The 21,060-nt window shown below is 41.1% G+C and overlaps 1 protein-coding gene and 1 long non-coding RNA gene across 7 annotated transcripts in view; both read left to right on the top strand.

Annotated features, from left to right (window-relative positions):
• Nucleotides 1-21,060, top strand: part of LOC311147800 (C4b-binding protein alpha chain-like) — a 48,750-nt gene that overhangs the window by 7,263 nt on the left and 20,427 nt on the right. The window lies entirely within an intron of this gene.
• LOC311148061 lies at nucleotides 3,146-8,161 on the top strand. Its single transcript, XR_014614869.1, has 3 exons — nucleotides 3,146-3,164; nucleotides 3,307-3,348; nucleotides 6,738-8,161. It is a non-coding gene; the product is annotated as an uncharacterized lncRNA (long non-coding RNA).

The raw sequence follows: 21,060 nt of genomic DNA, 5'->3' as shown, positions 1-21,060 counted from the left end.
CTTTTTCCTCGAAACATAACGATGGTAATTATGGCCAAACAGTTCTATTTTTGTTTAATCAGACCAGAGGACATTTCTCCAAAAAGTACGATCTTTGTTCCCATGTGCAGTTGCAAACTGTAGTCTGGCTTTTTTATGGCGGTTTTGGAGCAGTGGCTTCCTTGCTGAGCGGCCTTTCAGGTCATGTTGATTATAGGACTTGTTTTACTGTGGATATATATACTTTTGTTTGTGTTTCCTCCAGCATCTTCACAAGGTCCTTTGCTGTTGTTCTGGGATTGATTTGCACTTTTCACACCAAAGTACGTTCATCTCTAGGAGACAGAACGCGTCTCCTTCCTGAGCGGTATGATGGCTGCGTGGTCCCATAGTGTTTATACTTGCGTACTATTGCTTGTGCAGATGAACGTGGTACCTTCAGGCGTTTGGAAATTGCTCCCAAGGAAGAACCAGACTTGTGGAGGTCTACAATTTCTTTTCTGAGGTCTTGGCTGATTTCTTTTGATTTTCCCATGATGTCAAGCAAAGAGGCACTGAGTTTGAAGGTAGGCCTTGAAATACATCCACAGGTACACCTCCAATTGACTCAAATGATGTCCATTAGCCTATCAGAAGCTTCTAAAGCCATGACATCATTTTCTGGAATTTTCCAAGCTGTTTAAAGGCACAGTCAACTTAGTGTATGTAAACTTCTGACCCACTGGAATTGTGATACAGTGAAATAATCTGTCTGTAAACAATTGTTGGAAAAATAACTGTCCTAACCAACTTGCCAAAACGATAGTTTGTTAACAATAAATTTGTGGAGTAGTTGAAAAACGAGTTTTAATGACTCCAACCTAAGTGTATGTAAACTTCCGACTTCAACTGTATATTCTCACACAGTTTATTAGGTACACCACCCATTCACGAAAAAGGATCGCTCCTACAGACAGTGAGTCACGTGGCCATGGCTTGCTATATAAAGCAGGCATTGAGGCATTCAGTTACTGTTCGATTGAACATAAGAATGGGCTAAACAAGTGACTTAAGCGACTGAGCGTGGAATGATCATCAGTGCCAGGCAGGCCGGATCCAGTATCTAAGAAACAACAGCCGGGCATTTCACACACTGGGCTTTTCACGCACGACAGTGTCTAGGGTTTACCGAGAATGGTGGGAAAAGCAAAAAAACATCCAGTCAGCGGCAGTCCTGTGGGCGAAAACAGCTTGTTGATGAGGGAGGTCGTAGGAGAATGGCAAGAATCGTGCAAGCTAACATGCAGGCCACAAACAGACAGATAATGAAACAGTACAACAGTGGTGTGCAGAACGGCATCTCGGAACGCACAACTCGTCGATCCTGGTCAGGGATGGGCTATTGCATCAGAAGACCACACCGGGTTTCACTGCTATCAGCTAAAAACAAGAAGAGGAGGCTCAAGTGGGCACGTGATCACCAACACTGGACAATTGAGGAGTGGAAATACATTGCCTGGAACATGACGAGTTCAGTTCACTTGAGTGGCCTGAGCATTCCCCAGACCTCAACCCAATAGAGCATCCTTGGGATGAAATGGAACGGGCTGTTCGCAGCATGAATGTACCGCCGTCCAATCTGCAGCAACTGCGAGATGCCATCGCGTCGTCATGGAACAACATCCCTGTGAAATGTTTCCGACACCTTGTAGAATGCCCCGAAGAATTCAAGATCTTCTGGAGGCAACGGGGGTCTGACCTGGTACTAGATGGGATCCCTTATTGATGTCACCTGTTAAATCCACTTCAATCAGTGTAGATGAAGGGGAGGAGACCGGTTAAAGAAGGATTTTTAAGCCTTGAGACATAGCTTGTGTAAGTGTGCCATTCAGATGGTGAATTGGCAAGACATATTTAAGTGCCTTTCGAATGGGGTATGGTAGTAAGTGCCAGACGCTACTGCGTTTTCACGCTCAACAGTTTCCCATGTGTATCAAGAATGGTCCACCAGCCAACTTGACACAACTGTGGGAAGCATTGGAGTCAACATGGACCAGCATCCCTATGGAACGCTTTCGACACCTTGTAGAATCTATGCTGAGGGCAAAAGGGGGTGCAACTCAATGTTTTGTACACTCAGTATACTGTATATAGCCTAGCAGTGGCTTTGCTTCTGACCCCTCATGTTCTTCTCCATAGCATTACCTAGCCTACAGGAAATCAGAGAGTGCCTGTTGTACAGCTGAATGACCTGAATTCACATGTTTAGTGTTGATAGAGAAAATATATTATGCTAACACTTTGGCACCTAACACCTTAACTCATTGTATTAGCCTAACCTTTGATCCTTTGTGGTAATACAATAACCCAGTGGTGTCTGTCTGAGGCTTTGGAAGGACCTCAACACCAAGTTACATGTCATAGTCTGTGGCTGAGGTGCAGAATCATCATTGGTTCTGTGAAGTATACTCAGCCTAATATGCTCACTAAATTCCCCTAGTAATTTGTGTCCAAAGAGATATGCTTGTCTAAACGGCAGGGCGGCAGGTAGCTTAGTGGTTAAGAGCGTTGTGCCAGTAACCGAAAGGTCGCTGGTTCTAATCCCCGAGCCGACTAGGTGAAAAATCTGTCGATGTGCCCTTGAGCAAGGCACTTAACCGTAATTGCTCCTGTAAGTCGCTCTGGATAAGAGCGTCTGCTAAATGACCTTTTTAATTTAATTTTTAAACTTTTATTGACACTTGAATTATACATTCAAATTGAATCTGATTGTCATCCAGTGGTAGTTTATGGTGGCTTTTCTCCATCAGACTCTCTTTCACCTGAAACAAAGGATGGATTGTGATCTGAATATGTAACAATGTACCTGTCAAGTAGTCATGGAGAAAAACATAACCCATATCAAATGCATGAAGTAATCATCACTCTGTCCTCATAAACGGCTGAACCCTATCTTGAGCTATGCGAGCACATAGCCTACCTCTAACACGGAAATAAAATACTGGATGTGTTGAAATGTAACACTAGTTTGTTCACTTGCATGCCATGCCACTAACACCACCACATTCTTTCACCACAGTATTTTATTTGTTTTATCCAACATCTGTATGCTGTATTAGTCATTGTTAAATCTGTGTGTTAACTATCACTTCTTTAAGTAACAGATCGTGTACCTGACCCCACTCAAACAACCCCAGACCCCAACAGTAAGCTATCACCCAGTTGCTATCCATCTTTTTATGTTGTAGCTGTATGATGTTCTCTTTGATGGTTCATTACCTATTTAGGTGATGATTCAGCTTCACTGCAAATTCATGTCACCTTCCTTCTGTGTTTGTTTATTTACAGACAACGCTGGGAAAATAGCAGGCGGTGTTGTAGGTGTACTTGGTAAGTTGCAGAAGATGTTGTTTTTTAATGACGAGCTATGTGGATAACAACAATATCAATCAAGGAAGAGACTATAGGCTATTGCAGTCCAACATTAGTGATGTAACATTAGCATCATGCTAATAAGTGGGAATATAGTCAAATTCACAGAACTATTCTTCTGAAGAACAGATTCATTGGATTGACACTTTTTTTCAAATCTTATCATTCAACAATTGTTTACGTGTTGCTGTACTATTAATTAATTTTCTAACATACTCACCAATGTATAGGCTTGTTATTTTGTTTCTTGTGCAGAACTGACATGAGGTTATTTGTAATAAGTTGCTATTGTTACTGGCATACAGACCTGAAATATTTTTTGGGGGGGTTTTAAAAGGTCCAATGCAGCGGTTTTATTTCTGGGTAACAATTAAATACCATACTGTGATTTGTTTTCAGTTAAAATTGTCAAAGTAACAAATCGCTTCCTAGCAAAGAGCAATTTCTCAAGCAAGAATTTAGCTACGACTGTCTGGGAGTGGTCTGAGTGGGGAGGGAAAAACTGAAAACTAGCTGTAATTGGCAGAGGTTTGAAACTCTCATTCTTATTGGTATATTAGCCTAACTAATTTACCATTGCTACCGATGCTGGTTTCTGCCAAATGCTGCATGATTTTTGTTTGCAAAGCTTTCTAATATTTAATATGAATATACACACACCAGCCACAGTAGTGGAGCAATGTGAACGCAGTGGCCATCTTGGCAGAAATGGTTTGTTTAGTGTTTTTTCTGCCATTGTAATCCATGTGCGGGCCGCCAAGGCGTTTTTTTTGTGTCGCCTAAGTCCTAACGGGCAATTTAGGGATGGAAAAACGCTTTTCAATGGACCTACACTACCGGTCAAAAGTTTTAGAACACCTACTCATTCAAGGGTTTTTCTTTATTTGTACTATTTTCTACATTGTAGAATAATAGTGAAGACATTCAAACTATGAAATAACACATATGGAATCATGTAGTAACCAAAAAAGTGTTAAACAAATCAAAATATATTTGAGATTCTTCAAGTAGCCACCCTTTGCCATGATCACAGTTTTGCACACTCATGGCATTCTCTCAACCAGCTTCATGTGGTAGTCACCTGGAATGCATTTCAATTAACAGGTGTGCCTTTTAAAAAGTTAATTTGTGGAATTTCTTTCCTCCTTAATGCGTTTCAGCCAATCAGTTGTGTTGTGACAAGGTAGGGGGGGTGGGGGGTATACAGAAGATAGCCCTATTTGGTAAAAGACCAAGTCCAGATTATGGCAAGAACAGCTCAAATAAGCAAAGAGAAATGACAGTCCATTACTTTAAGACATGAAGGTCAAGCAATACGGAACATTTCAAGAACTTTGAAAGTTTCTTCAAGTGCAGTCGCAAAAACCATCAAGCGCTATGATGAAACTGGCTCTCACGAGGACCGCCACAGGAATGGAAGACCCAGAGTTACCTCTGCTGCAGAGGATAAGTTCATTAGCTTTACCAGACTCAGAAATTGCAGTCCAAATAAGCAGAGTTCAAGTAACAGACACATCTCAACATCAACTGTTCAGATGAGACTGTATGATACAGGCCTTCATGGTCAAATTGCTGCAAAGAAACCACTACTAAATGACACCAATAAGAAGAAGAGACTTGCTTGGACTTATTAACACGAGCAATGGACAATAGACCATTGGAAATTTGTCCTTTGGTCTGGAGTTCAAATTTGAGATTTTTGGTTCCAACCGCCGTGTCTTTGTGAGACATGGTGTGGGTGAACGGATGATCTCCGCATGTGTATTTCCCACCGTAATGCATGGAGGTGTTCTGGTGTGGGGGTGCTTTGCTGGTGACACTGTCTGTGATTTTATTTAGAATTCAAGGAATACTTAACCAGCATGGCTACCACAGCATTCTGCAGTGATACGCCATCCCATCTGGTTTGGGCTTAGTCCCAATATCATTTGTTTTTCAACAGGACAATGACCCAACACACCTCCAGGCTGTGTAAGGGCTATTTTACCAAGAAGGGGAGTGATGGAGTGCTGCATCAGATGACATGGCCTCCACAATCCCTCGACCTCAACCAAATTGAGATGGTTTGGGATGAGTTGGACCGCAGAGTGAAGGAAAAACAACCAACATGTGCTCAGCATATGTGGGAACTCCTTCAAGACTGTTGGAAAAGCATTCCAGGTGAAGCTGGTTGAGAGAATGCCAAGCGTGTGCAAAGCTGTCATCAAGGCAAAGGGTGGCTATTTTGAAGAATCTCAAATCTTAAATATATGATTTGTTTAACACTTTTTTGGTTATTACATGATTCCATATGTGTTATTTCATAGTTTTGTTGTCTTCAGTATTATTCTACAATGTAGAAAATAGTAAAAATAAAGAAAAACCTTTGAATGAGTAGGTGTCCAAACTTTTGACCGGTAGTGTATGTATATATTTTATTATAATATAATCTTTGAGAACTAACAATCATCAACATAAGCTAGACAGTCAGGGAGAATTAAAAATTCCCAAAACAACGAATTTATCAATATTGATTTTGTAATTGTGTAGCTTTTAAATTTGCTATAAAACTGCAATAGTTTCACTTGGCTGCATGGCAAAATGTGTAGATTTGCAGGAAATGAGCTTTAAAACTGCTAAAATATCTCTACACCGTAAAATAGGGACCTCTAAAATCTTGCCATGCTGACCACCTAAACCCCTTTTTGATCCAGAATAGGGAAAACCTAGTCAGTTGCACAACTGAATGCATTCAACCGATATGTGTCTTCCTCATTTAACAACAGTTGTTGTTGGTTAACTGCCTTGCTCAAGGGCAGAACGGCATATTACCAGCGACCTTTCGGTTACTGGCCCAACACTCTTAACCGCTAGGTTACCTTCTGGGGTAGTCGCTCACGTGTTGGGCATTGGGCAAAGCTGCCGGTTTTGTGAGGGGCTGATGGCCAGACTTTTGGGGACAGCTCTAGAGGTGGCTACTCAGGAAATGTGGCCACTAAACTCAGAAGACAGAGTTTATGAGCGTACAACATTTTGATTTAATTTGAGATAATAAGAAAAGATGGATGATTGAGAATTAATTAGTAGTGAAATGCAAAATGTTTATTTTGAAGGGTGAGCATGATGACCTCTTGAACATTGAACTGAAACATAATGATCTCCAACTTGGCTTCAAGCTGACATGTTGTGGCAGCTATTCAGTCATGATATGTGTCAAAGTCCAACAGATTTATCCAGTTTGTGTTCCACAGGTCCACGTTGGTTTTGTCTCCTTTTTTTAGCTGGGCAGATGGTTATTATCAGTATATAAAGAAATGTATTTTTGGGAGATGTCTAACTTTGTATTTTTGGGGTGTTTTCTTTTTCAGTGCCAAGTCTTCTACTTTACCTCAGTCTCCTCCTGCTTCATTGAGAAGGAAGGAGTCACAGTAAACTGGCTGTTGTGATGTCCTCCGAATCTACCACTCTCCCGTTTTATGAACGCAGCAGCCCCTCCCAAACACCTGGAATGGTTCATATGCTTTTAAAAGGAATCTCTATTACATGATGATTAGAAACCTCCCAATGAAGAATGTATTGGTTCACTCCCATTTGGAAGCTTGTGCTCAAGGAGTGGCCTAACTTAATAATTATTTATGTTTCCAGTGTACTTCACAAATCACTCTGTCTGATCCTGATTTATCTCATTGCCAACATTCTGATGTTAAAATTCACCCATATGAATGGCAGCTGCTTTTCTGAGTGAATTGAAAGGAATTGATGCATTATACTTATTTTTTTAAAGTGTGTTAGTTCTTTGAGGGATCAAGGACTCTCTCATGATCCAGCTTTGGCATCTTTATTTGCACTTATTGCCTATTTGTATTGTCTTGCAGTTCTACTGTAGATAAGCCAATGAAAGATTTATTTAAAAATATATAAATACATTTTGTTTTAATGATAACGTTGAAAGAGTCTCTTCCAACAGGACCACTGGGTCGTGGTGTTCTATAGGCAGGACACCTGCAGCTCTCAGTAATATCAGGCTCAGCATAGTGCATTTTGAATGTTCAAAGTGCTCTGGATTCTTCACTATGCCTTAGCAATGGAAAATTCCAAACATTCTGCAGTTGTACCCTTTATTTATTTTGTAGTATCTTGACAGACATTTTCCACTGCCCTTTTTATTCCATTGCTTGGTTGTCTCTTACAGGCTGTCCTGTTTTTCTTTGTTAATGAAAATAACAGATGTAATGTGTTGTGTGAGATCTAATAGCACTTGTTTGCATAAAACTAGTGGTTGCTTCAAATGAAACCAGGTTCTTATTTAGTAGGGTAAGTTTAGAATGTTGCAAATAAAAGTGTAATAAATATTATTGGAGTTTGGTGTCTATTGTATAGCCCATGGTCAATTTGAATTAGCTTTATTCTGATCAATGTACCCTACTAAGTAAGCAGAGCAATGTTAAACAACCAAACAAGACAACCACATGTTTCATGCTTTTTACTTGAAAATGATAATACATGTTCCAGAATTTGATCTTTGAAACTGCTATATCCAACAGAGGAGCACTTAGAATTCACAAAATTATGTATTAATGTGTTTGAATTATACTGTAGATCTCACCACTGTCCCTTTATGCTGTACTTTTCTCTTTGGTTTCAGTCTGTGTCTGGAACCTGTTCAATTATCAGTGTGGAACCACTTTAAACTAGTATGTTGTGATCAGCCAGTTATGAAACAAATATTTGTTGCACTTGTTTGATTAACTTAATGTACCAATCAATTAAAAATAAATCATTTTAACATTAACCAGTGTCCTTTGTCTTTCTCCATGGATTACTCGATACCATAGATTTAGACATCACATTTTAGTATCTAAATTTAAATTAGTCATTTAGCAGACGTTCTTATCCAGAGCGATTTAGCGCTCTATTCAATCCGTAGCACTGATGATCCGCTTTATAGTGCAATTGACAATTAAAGGCAATGTTCTCGCGGTTGCGGAGACTGCATTCACGGTAAACGCTGCATATGTCAGCTCAATCGGAAATTACCTTTACATTTTAACACAGATCTTCCGCGATACGGATTTAATCCAGCCCTTATAGTTAGCTAGGTGGGACAACCACTTATCTCAGTCATAAGGGCCAAGAGATCAGAGGTGGCATAGCCTGAAGGTAGTAGGGAGGGGTAGTTCCCCTTGCTGCTCCATAGGCAAGCACCATGGTCTTGTAGTGGATGCGAGCTTTGACTGGAAGGCAGTGAGGAGTGACGAAGGAGCATGGTGACATGGGAGACCTTTGGAAGGTTGAACACCAGGCAGGCTCCATCTTGAAGTTGTCAACATCTTTGTTTCTGTCCCATTATGGCGTCTGTGAGAGCACGGGCAGCGCCACTGAGACCATCTCCATTTTGAAGTAGTCCATTTATTTTGGCAAACAAACTTAAAGGGTGCGTACTACCACCTGGATTGTGTTGTTTGAACAAGTATAAAGCCAAGGTTGTCGATTTACTGCCACCTGCAGTTATGGAACGTTTGCACACAAGTATAATTCATTGGCTGATCCATAGAGAATGATAGAGGCCTCTAGTGGCCAAAAGGCAGTTTTAGCATGGGCAGCGCCATTGAGGGCTTACACTATTTTTATGTAATCAACTGGGTGGTACTTCCAACTTTATTGGCTGTTCCATCCTGGTGATCCTGTTGTAGTCATGTCCAACCGGGTCATCAGGTGGGATCCTCTAATCATTAAGAAAATTGACTACTTCAAAATGGAGATTGCCTCAACGGCGCTTCTCATGCGCTCACAGACACCATGACGGGAACTATATAGGGATGCTTTCTCTGTCATTCTCTATGGGCTGATCCCTCCTGGTGACCTGGATGGAATTATGTGATCCTTCCTTAACCCATAGGAAGTCCTTCCCAGTTGACTAGTTAAAAATGGTGAAAGTCCTCAATAACGCTGCCCATGCAAAGTAAGGCTGGAATTCATTCCGATCGCCCCTTTTCGGCTATGCACCATAACTGCAAAAACGCGGCTATGCAATGTAACCGCAGTTGCAGAGATCCCATTCAAAGTAAACGCTGCAGATGTCCACTCAATAGGAATTTACCTTTAAAGGGATAATCCACTTCAGAAATTAAACTCCTGTCAATGTGGTGATAGTCTATGTTATGAGTGTGTAAAATAACTATTTTCACCATGATTTAAACCGACCAAAACGTGTGTACTATCCAGTAACGATGGGTCATTCGTGAACAAACGGCTCTTTTTGAACAGATATTTTTGGTGAAAGTCGGGAACCGAATCACATCGGTGAAAGAGCCGTTCATTTAGCTCCCTGATTTGTATACTGCTACTACTGCTGTTTGAGCTCAAAACAACATTGTTCTGCAGAAAAGTTACAAAATAATTCTCTAAAAAATGTGAATCCTCACTGCAGAAACAATAAATAGTGGGGGGGGCGCCTCAATCTGGTCCACGCTGATTTTCTTACAATTTGGCCTGTTAAAAATGTATTTGAACGTGCATTTCACGATCTGACATTGGACATCTGAAATGTTTTCATGGTTCTAGGTAAATTCGGAAGCATTTTGAACAAAGAGTCGTTTGGGAGCCAAATGAGCCGGCTCTTTTATGTGAACGGAGCCAAATGAGCTAGCTCATAGAAAGGATTCAGAATGCCCACCACTACTATCCAGGTACCATCTCTGCTAATCACATCTGCCAATCAAGTTCTCCGTATCTAGGTTCTAAACACAGCTGGTGACAGCCAGAGAGAAACTATTTAGTGATAGAAACGTGATACCATAAATGCAAGCTGTAAAATTACTCCCAAATTAGAATGCAGTAACCGTAATGTAGCTAGATTGCTAGTTAGCTAGTTACAGCAAGTAGATATGTTGCTAGCTAGCAGGAGCAGATAGTTTTAGTCACTAGCTAGCATGTCATTCTGGGACAAGAAGCGTTTTAGCTATCAGTTTATTCCAAGTAATAATGTAAGACTACATAAAGCTATAGGACAATGAAAGTAGTGTAAAGCTAATACAGTCATCAAGACAGGACCCACTAATTTCCTTCATACTGAAAAATAAGAAATGCCACATTATCCCTGTCAACAGTTGACAGGTTGATTGCAGAGCACCCTTCCTCAAACTGTCAGGACGTTCAAGCTACATTCCTTTGGTGTGATGATTAATTTTATTAATTATTGTCTTTCACTTTTGTCTCAGATTATCTTTTCAACTCTCCTGTGTCCTGCTCCCAGAGATCAACCAAGTGCTATTCACCAAGCATGAGCTGATTCACTCACTTGTGAGGAGACCCATCCTACTGCAGCTTGAACTAGCCCTGCGGTCACTATTTAGACATTGGGACCACATACGCATTTGCCTGTGGATTTTGTCTTACACAGTCTAGTGCATTTTAGAGTTGAAGAAGACCCACTACTGATACACGTGGTTGTTTGAGCATTTTTATTCATTATTGTCTATCACACCAAAAGGCTCCTTAACAGCTTCTACCTCCAAGCCATAAGACTGCTGAATAGTTAATAAAATGGCTACCCGGACTATGTGCATTGACCCCATTATTTTATTATTATTTATAGACAAAGTACAGATACACCAAGTACAGACACACGTGCATCTCGAAGACTAAATTCAATGTAGATTTAGTTTAACAGGTGACAAACAGATTACTTTACAACTGTAACATGCAGTGGGGAGAATTCTATATTTTGCCATAGATGGTAGAGTTCTTGCCTCTTGACCACACAAGCTATAGACTGCACAACCATTCTGCTAAGGCATTTGTCTCTCTCTACATCGGTCAGCTACATGGGTGACCAGGGTGGGTGGGATCCTTTCAATACACCTATGGGGCCTGGGCACACACATGCTCCTAGAAAGAAGGGGGAAAACTCAATATTAGGAAGGTGTTTTGATTGGTTACACTATATTTAGATACTTCAAATACTGTCTGAGACACCTTTGCTATTTGTCTCCTTACTCAATAAATGATGAAACATTTTGTGATGGTGTTCTTTGTTCGAATGTATATGCATGAAACGTACATTATGGAAAACAAGTCTCATACTCATTCATAGTTAGTAGAATAATTAATGGATTGGCAAGATTTTGGCACCATCAACTTTTAGAAGGTTAGTAGGAATGTTAATCATTTAAACCACCTAAATATACTCACAGTCACTGAACATTTAGTATTTGAAACTCAAACATTCATTTCCCAACTGCTTTTTCTATAATCCTACAGCCTCGTTATCATTCTCGATACCAATGCATCCAACATTATGCATGCCCACCAAACTGGTTATCTTATTGCAGAGCACATTGTACAACTGTTTTTAGAGAAGATTGTATTGCAAGGTATGCCATATGTATTGGCTAATATGCATATGCAGCTGTTGTTTGTAAACCTCTATTCTAGCATACATGAAAAACACATCATTCTATCTACAGTACATGCTTTTATTTGGGTTTCTATGCAAATTATATGATTGTATTTCTTTAAGGCTGCAGCTAGTAACTTGATATGAGACAATCACACTAGCTTCCTGAGCAGGCACATTGATGTTTACAGTATTAGCTGGCTAGGCTAGTCAATAACATTGGCTAAGTTTCAATTAATTGGCTAAATGGTCAATGGAGTTACCGTTTCATATGATCAAGACCATTCATATTGCATTCTGCATATTTCAAGTGCACTCGAAAACAGATATTTACAGTGGGGGAAAAAATTATTTAGTCAGCCACCAATTGTGCAAGTTCTCCCACTTAAAAAGATGAGAGAGGCCTGTAATTTTCATCATAGGTACACGTCAACTATGACAGACAAATTGAGAGAAAAAAATTACTGAAAATCACATTGTAGGATTTTTTATGAATTTATTTGCAAATTATGGTGGAAAATAAGTATTTGGTCACCTACAAACAAGCAAGATTTCTGGCTCTCACAGACCTGTAACTTCTTCTTTAAGAGGCTCTTCTGTCCTCCACTCGTTACCTGTATTAATGGCACCTGTTTGAACTTGTTATCAGTATAAAAGACACCTGTCCACAACCTCAAACAGTCACACTCCAAACTCCACTATGGCCAAGACCAAAGAGCTGTCAAAGGACACCAGAAACAAAATTGTAGACCTGCACCAGGCTGGGAAGACTGAATCTGCAATAGGTAAGCAGCTTGGTTTGAAGAAATCAACTGTGGGAGCAATTATTAGGAAATGGAAGACATACAAGACCACTGATAATTTCCCTCGATCTGGGGCTCCACGCAAGATCTCACCCCATGGGGTCAAAATGATCACAAGAACGGTGAGCAAAAATCCCAGAACCACACGGGGGGACCTAGTGAATGACCTGCAGAGAGCTGGGACCAAAGTAACAAAGCCTACCATCAGTAACACACTACGCCGCCAGGGACTCAAATCCTGCAGTGCCAGACGTGTCCCCCTGCTTAAGCCAGTACATGTCCAGGCCCGTCTGAAGTTTGCTAGAGTGCATTTGGATGATCCAGAAGAGGATTGGGAGAATGTCATATGGTCAGATGAAACCAAAATAGAACTTTTTGGTAAAAACTCAACTCGTCGTGTTTGGAGGACAAATAATGCTGAGTTGCATCCAAAGAACACCATACCTACTGTGAAGCATGGGGGCGGAAACATCATGCTTTGGGGCTGTTTTTCTGGAAAGGGACCAGGATGACTGATCCGTGTAAAGGAAAGAATGAATGGGGCCATGTATCGTGAGATTTTGAGTGAAAACCTCCTTCCATCAGTAAGGGCATTGAAGATGAAACGTGGCTGGGTCTTTCTGCATGACAATGATCCCAAACACACCGCCCGGGCAACGAAGGAGTGGCTTCGTAAGAAGCATTTCAAGGTCCTAGAGTGGCCTAGCCAGTCTCCAGATCTCAACCCCATAGAAAATCTTTGGAGGGAGTTGAAAGTCCATGTTGCCCAGCGACAGCCCCAAAACATCACTGCTCTAGAGGAGATCTGCATGGAGGAATGGGCCAAAATACCAGCAACAGTGTGTGAAAACCTTGTGAAGACTTACAGAAAACGTTTGACCTGTGTCATTGCCAACAAAGGGTATATAACAAAGTATTGAGAAACTTTTGTTATTGACCAAATACTTATTTTCCACCATAATTTGCAAATAAATTCATTAAAAATCCTACAATGTGATTTTCTGGAATTTTTTTTCTCATTTTGTCTGTCATAGTTGATCTGTACCTATGATGACAATTACAGGCCTCTCTCATCTTTTTAAGTGGGAGAACTTGCACAATTGGTGGCTGACTAAATACTTTTTTTCCCCACTGTATCTTATTTCAGTCTTTGGGAGCTAACGTTGGATCCTCTTAACACAAACTGACAGCAGATCAGAGGCTTTGTTTATACTGTAGTTAGAAGCAGGCCATTGTCTGAATTCATCACGAGGGGTATGTACGGGAGTTCTGATTGGTTCCAAGTTTAGCAGTTTGTAAATTTGCCAGAGCAGACAGTGTTGAAATATAATATTTATGATAAAATGGGCAAACATTTTACAGTAATCGTAAGAATATTTCATCGTCATATACAAAAATCAGCTCCCCCCTCGACGTAGATCGATCAGCTTCACTGTTTTCGGCTTCGGCCCACCTCCTAGATAGAAATAGTGGAATCATGCTCCAATTGGACTACATAATGATAAACAAGTTTGGAATGTTGTTATATACAGTGCATTCGTAAAGTATTCAGACCCCTTGACCTTTTCCACATTTTGTTTCGTTACAGCCTTATTCCAAAATGGATTAAACACACTTTTTTCCTCATCAATACCCCATAATGACAAAGGGAAAACAGGTTTTTATAATATTTTTCACATTCATTACAAATAAAAAACAGAAATGCCTTATTTACATAAGTATTCAGACCCTTTGCTATGAGACTCGAAATTGAGCTCAGGTGCATCCTGTTTCCATTGACCTCCCTTGAGATGTTTCTACAACTTCATTGGAGTCCACCTGTGGTAAATTCAATTGATTGGACAGGATTTGGTAAGGCACACACCTGTCTATATAAGGTCCCACAGTTGACAGTGCATGTCAGAGCAAAAACCATGCCATGAGGTTGAAGGAATTGTCCGTAGAGCTCAGAGACAGGATTGTGTCGAGGCAGAGATCTGGGGAAGGGTACCAAAATTGTTTTGCAGCATTGAAGGTCCCCAAGAACATAGTGGCCTCCATCAAATGGAAGAAGTCTGGAACCACCAAGACTCTTCCTAGAGCTGGCCGCCCGGCCAAACTGAGCAATTGGGGGAGAAGGGCCTTATAATAATAATAATAATAATAATAATAATATGCCATTTAGCAGACGCTTTTATCCAAAGCGACTTACAGTCATGCGTGCATACATTTTTGTGTATGGGTGGTCCCGGGGATCGAACCCACTACCTTGGCGTTACAAGCGCCGTGCTCTACCAGCTGAGCTACAGAGGTGACCAAGAACCCAATGGTCACTCTGACAGAGCTCCAGAGTTCCTCCATCTCTGCAGCACTCCACCAATCAGGCCTTTATGGTAGAGTGGCCAGACGGAAGCCACTCCTCAGGAAAAGGCACATGACAGCCTGCTTGGAGTTTGCCAAAAGGCACATAAAGACTCTCAGACCATGAGAAACAAGATTCTCTGGTCTGATGAAACCAAGATTGAACTCTTTGGCCTTAATGCCAAGCTTCACGTCTGGAGGAAACCTGGCACCATCCCTACAGTGAAGCATGGTGGTGGCAGCATCATGCTGTGGGGATGTTTCTCAGTGGCAGGGACTGGGAGACTAGTCAGGATCGAGGGAAAGATGAACGGAGCAAAGTACAGAGAGATCCTTGATGAAAACCTGCTCCAGAGCGCTAAGGACCTCTGTTATGATGAGTTTCTAGGGTATCAAGTAATTAAGGATGTAAGGATATACTTAGACACTTTGTAGAAAGTTAATGCAAATGTTGTATTAGTTGGTACCGGGTTCGATACAACAAGGACAGAGCTTTGCCTCTTGCTATTTCGAACTGATTTGAACAAAGAGCCACTCTCCCTTATTTACCCTCTGTTTACAAGTTTCTTCATGAACATCTGCTAACCCTCAATGGGCATTCCCTTCTTTGATGTTATAACCCTTTACCCCCAAGTCAGTATATCCTGTCCATCAATCATTCTAAGAGCAACATCAGTAATCTCATTTGACATAAGGAATACAGACTCTGTGGCACCAAGTCACTTATCTACTAATTCTAACCTGGTTTCCCATAACACTTTAAAAACATCATATCAACCTCAGACTGGGGCGAAGGTTCACCTTCCAACAGGACAACGACCCTAAGCACACAGCCAAGACAAGGCAGGAGTGGCTTCGGGACAAGTCTCTGAACGTCGTTGAGTGGCCCAGCCAGAGCCCGGACTTTAACCTGATCTAATATATCTGGAGAGACCTGAAAATAGCTGTGCAGCGATGCTCCCCATCCAACCTGACAGAGCTTGAGAGGATCTGCAGAGAAGAATGGGAGAAACTCCTCAAATACAGGTGTGCCAAGCTTGTATTCTCATACCCAAGAAGACTTGAGGCTGTAATCGCTGCCAAAGTTGCTTTAACAAAGTACTTAGTAAAGGGTCTGAATACTTATGTAAATGTCATATATCCATTTTTATAAAATATAAATCTGCAAAAAATTCTAAAAACCTGTTTTTGCTTTGTCATAATGGGGTGTTGTGTGTAGATTGAGGGGGGGGGGGGGGCTATCTAATCCATTTTAGAATAAGGCTATAAAGTAACAAATGTGAAAAAAGTCAAGGGGTCTGAATACTTTTCTAATGTAAAAAAGATGCTGAACAATCCTAAGGGTGAAGTGTTTCAGCATGATATAGTTAAAGTTTAATGGGGTAGGGTGGTAGGAGATGTTTTTTTTTTGGTGTGTGTGGGGGGGGGGTAGAAGTTAGTAGGGATTCATTTGGTTTTTATTGTATTTTCATGGCAGTACAGAATTGGGCAGATCATGATTGATCGTACATTCCAGCACAGTAGGTGGTGGCATGCACTTAAACGACTGTTTGCGGACCGCCATGATATCATGAACAGGCTAAACAAGCACATAGTAGTGCGGATGTTGATGTTGAAGTTTCAATGAGCAAGGCAGAGGCAAAAAGCCTGATATATACAGTGATGGTGCAGAGATGGCAGGAGCAGTGGAACAGAGATAATAACGAAAGGCCTTTATTTCAAGTACATAGGAAAGTCGGGGAGGGGAGGACGGCAGGAAGGGACAGAATAGAGGAGGTTATTTTTACAAGATTAAGGGTGGGACACAGCCAGTTGAATAAGACATGAAATGTGATAGGAAAGCATCCAACAGGAAAGTGTGATTGTTGTCAGGAAACAGAGCCCGTGGAGCATGTATTGCTACAGTGCTGGCAGTATCAGAGGGAAAGAGAGGATGAGATCTAGTATGAGGGAGAAGGGGATACAGGAAATTAGTTTAAAGAGTATATTGAGTAGAACGTTATTAGATATAGTCTCAAATATTTTGTTATCTTTTTTAAGAGCAACGGGGCTGGCAGGTAGGATTTAGTTTCTCCCGGTCTCTGGCCCACACTCCAGTACAGTAGGTGGCGGTAATGCACCATAACGTTGGATGCCAACCGCCGATAAACCCCACTGAAGAAGAAGAAGCCACGATATCATAGTAGAAGAAGCCACAGCAAGAACAGTGAGTTAGGCTGGCAGGACGGATTTAGTTTCTCCCTGTCTCTGGCCCGCACTCCAGTACAGTAGGTGGTGGTAATGCACCATAACGTTGGATGCTAACCGCCGATAAACCCAACTGAAGAAGAAGAAGAAGAGCAGCGAGTTAGTTGACACACCTTTTGAACAATAAGGTAAGACTTTTCCAAATACCATTGATTATCATTATTATAGAAAGTACTAGCAAGGAATGTACGCTAACATGGTACAAGCTGATCCAGCGACAATATCCGAGTTTTTCTCAAACTACACATCAATGTAGTTGAGCAAAGACGACAAGTCACAGAGAGCGAAAACCCTCTGAATTTACAAACGGACAATCTGACGACGCTCTGAATTTACGAATGCCCAGAGCACACTCTGGCAGAGTGAATTTACAAACACAGTTAACCTCTTCCTCTCTGTCTATAGGTAGTTTCCAACGAACGATGGCGGAGTTGGTGCCTACAAGACGCCCTTACTATTGCTCTCTATTGGCCATATCATATGCCACACCCCTCGTGCGTTATTGCTTAACTATTTTCAATAAAATCACAAAAATACTCCCGCAACAGGGCCCCAATACACTAAATAACTTAGCTGGGTAACGCAGTAGATACATAATATGTATTTGGCTGACGTTTGCTAGCCTGGTTAATTAGTTGCTAGCTGCTAACGCGTTAGCTGTTTTACCATTAGCTGTAGATGGGTTACGAGCAAATTGCATCACGGTGGAGTTGGGTTGCGACGACTGTGGGCGGTGTAGCTACCTATGTATAGGCTGGACACATGAAACAAACATTTTTTCCTGATAAAACTACTTCATTGCATCTGACATGGAGCCCAGTTTTTCATAATATTACCATATGTCCCAGCTGCTTGCCGTAGATTTGAAGTAATCGCGAAAAAACAGGCATTTTCTTAGGGCGTTTTTCACTCTGCCAGCCCATATTAGTTCTATTGAGCACCGTGGCACCATCTCGCCTTCCGAACGTTCTATTCCCAGCCCATTGTTCTGCGTCACAATGAGACCTCTCCGCGTTAACCTTGTAGGCTTACCTCAGGTAACTATTATTAACAAGGTTATGGCTACTTTGTGTGCAAGATCACTGTTCGCCAGGGTAAACATTGTGGTGACCCAGAATGCAAACGTTAAACATTTTCTGGTCATGGTTAACCATCTTGTAAAAGCTAAACAAAACGCTTCTTCTTCGATGAGGTTTAACGGCGGTTGGCATCCAATAAATGTTGCATTACCGCCACCTACTAGACTGGAGTATAACTCCCTTATAATTTGCTTGGGAAAAAAACAAATAAAATAAGAAATAAATATAACAAATACCCTACCATCAAACACTACACTCACAAAAAAAAACATATTAAAAAAACATACTCCGCTATTTGAAAAACTGTATGGTTGAAAGAGATGGGGCAAAAGGAGTGGCTAATAAGTCTGGCTGCACATCTGACTGGTTGACTTACTGCAAATTGAGAAATGATGTGACTAAACTCAACAAAAAGAAGAAGAAACTGTATTATGAAGCCAAGATCAATGATATATAGAATGATGGAAAAAAACTTTGCAGTACTTTAAATGAAATTATGGGCAGAAAGACAATTTCAACTCCATCTTTCATCGAATCAGATGGCTTATTAATCACAAAACCGTTTGATGTTGCCAGTTATTTTAATGATTACTTCATTGGCAAAGTGGGCAAACTTGGGCAGGAAATACCAACAATGAACAGTGAGCCATCGTATTCATGCATAAAAAAAACAAATGATGAAAGAATAGTATTGCAAGTTTGAATTTTGTAAAGTTAGTGTGGGAGAGGTGGGAAAAGTATTGTTATCAATCAATAATGACAAACTTCCTGGCATTGACAACTTAGATGGAAAGCTACTGAGGATGGTAGCTGACTCTAGCCACTCCTATCTGTCATATCTTTAATCTGAGCCTAGAGGAAAGTATTTGTCCTCAGGCCTGGAGGGAAGCCAAAGTAATTCCGCTACCCAAGAATGGTAAAGCGGCCTTTACTGGTTCTAAAAGCAGACCTATAAGCTTGCTGCCAGCTCTTAGCAAACTGTTGGAAAAAATAATAATATAATATATAATAATATAATATGCCATTTAGCAGACGCTTTTATCCAAAGCGACTTACAGTCATGCGTGCATACATTTTTGTGTATGGGTGGTCCCGGGGATCGAACCCACTACCTTGGCGTTACAAGCGCCGTGCTCTACCAGCTGAGCTACAGAGGAGGTCAAACATCAAAATGGTGTTTGACCAAATACAATGTTATTTCTCTGTAAACAAATTAACAGACTTTCAGCACGCTTATAGGGAAGGGCACTCAACATGTACTGCACTGACACAAATGACTGATGATTGGTTGAAAGAAATTGATAATAAGAAGATTGTGGGAGCTGTATTGTTAGATTTCAGTGCAGCCTTTGATATTATTGACCATAACCTGTTGTTGAGACATTTCTGATCCCCAGCCCCATGGGCACCCCTACAATTAACACATACCACTACTTTCCCCAATGCTACACATTCCTTTGTCTCATGCCCTTCTGCACACTTCTTACACCTAGGAACCTCCCTCCTACACACTGCTGCCACATGCCCATAAGCTTGGCACCTGTAACAATGTAATGTATTCGGCACAAAAGCTCGTACAGGATAACTTGTATATCCTAACATCACTTTGTCGGACAAAGACTCAACATCAAAACTCAAAAGGACAGACAATGACTCTTCTGTTTCTCCACTCACGCCACCCTGTCTGCATCGCACCAAACGACGAGCATCACAAACAACGGGAATCTTCCCCTTCAGTTGGTCAGCTTTCACATTTACCGCTACCCCAGTAATCACTCCTTTCATTGTCACTCTTTTCCTGAGAGCAAAACAATTCACATCTCTTGCCCCCAGTCGTTTAACACGGAGCGCCTGCTCCCTCTGACCAGCAGAAACACAAACAATTATCACAATACCACTTCTGGTTACCCTCACCGATTACACAGCGCCCAACTCTGTTTTCACCCACCCTGAAACCACAAATGGATCAGCCAAAAGGTAAGGGTCCACTTTTTCCAAAAACGTCACTCCTACTGTCACAGACTCATCTTTATCCTGACCCTCGGTGCAAGCCTCGGGCTCCGAGAACTTCACCACACATACCACCTCCAATACTTCGCCCTCATTCACTTCAATTTTTCCTGTCTTCAACTCACTCTGCTTACACTTTATACCATTCTACTTTAACAAACCATCTCCCTTTTTTCCACAATTTTTAACCGACTCAAGCAGACCCTCTTTCTCCCTCTTTCTCTTAGACCTCCTCTGCCTCTCTTTTTCCCTCCATTCCTCCTCCGTATTCCAAGTGTAAGTCTCCTTATGATAGATAATATTGCACTTGTCCTTACATACAGTGGGCTCCAAAATTACTGGCACCCCTGACTGGCAATGCACAAACAATACTTTAAAAAATATAAACAATATAATTATAGAGAAACTCAAAATACCAACGTGAGAAATACTGTACTATATTAATGTTTCAATGGAACCTGCCAAAATCATACAATTATTCAATACAAAATAAATGTAACCAAAATCAAGGTTTCATAATTATTGGCACTCCTCATTTAGTACTTAGTGTAACCACCTCTGGCAAGGTTAACAGCATGGAGTCTTTTCCTGTAATGTTTGACAAGGTTAAGGAACACATTTGGAGGTATTTTGGACCATTCTTCTATGCAGATCCTTTCAAGATCCTTCACATTCTTGGGTTTGCGCTTATCAACTGCCCTCTTCAACTCAGCCCACAGATTTTCGATTGGATTGAGGTCCGGCGACTGAGATGTCCATGGCAGAACATTGATTTTGTTGTCACAGAACCATTTCTGTGTGGATCTTGAGGTAT

Source organism: Coregonus lavaretus, assembly GCF_964263955.1.
Source record: "Coregonus lavaretus genome assembly, chromosome: 20".
Classification (NCBI taxonomy): Eukaryota; Metazoa; Chordata; class Actinopteri; order Salmoniformes; family Salmonidae; genus Coregonus; species Coregonus lavaretus.
The sequence above is the reverse complement of the archived record's forward strand: the minus strand, read 5'-3'. Positions and strand labels throughout refer to the sequence as shown.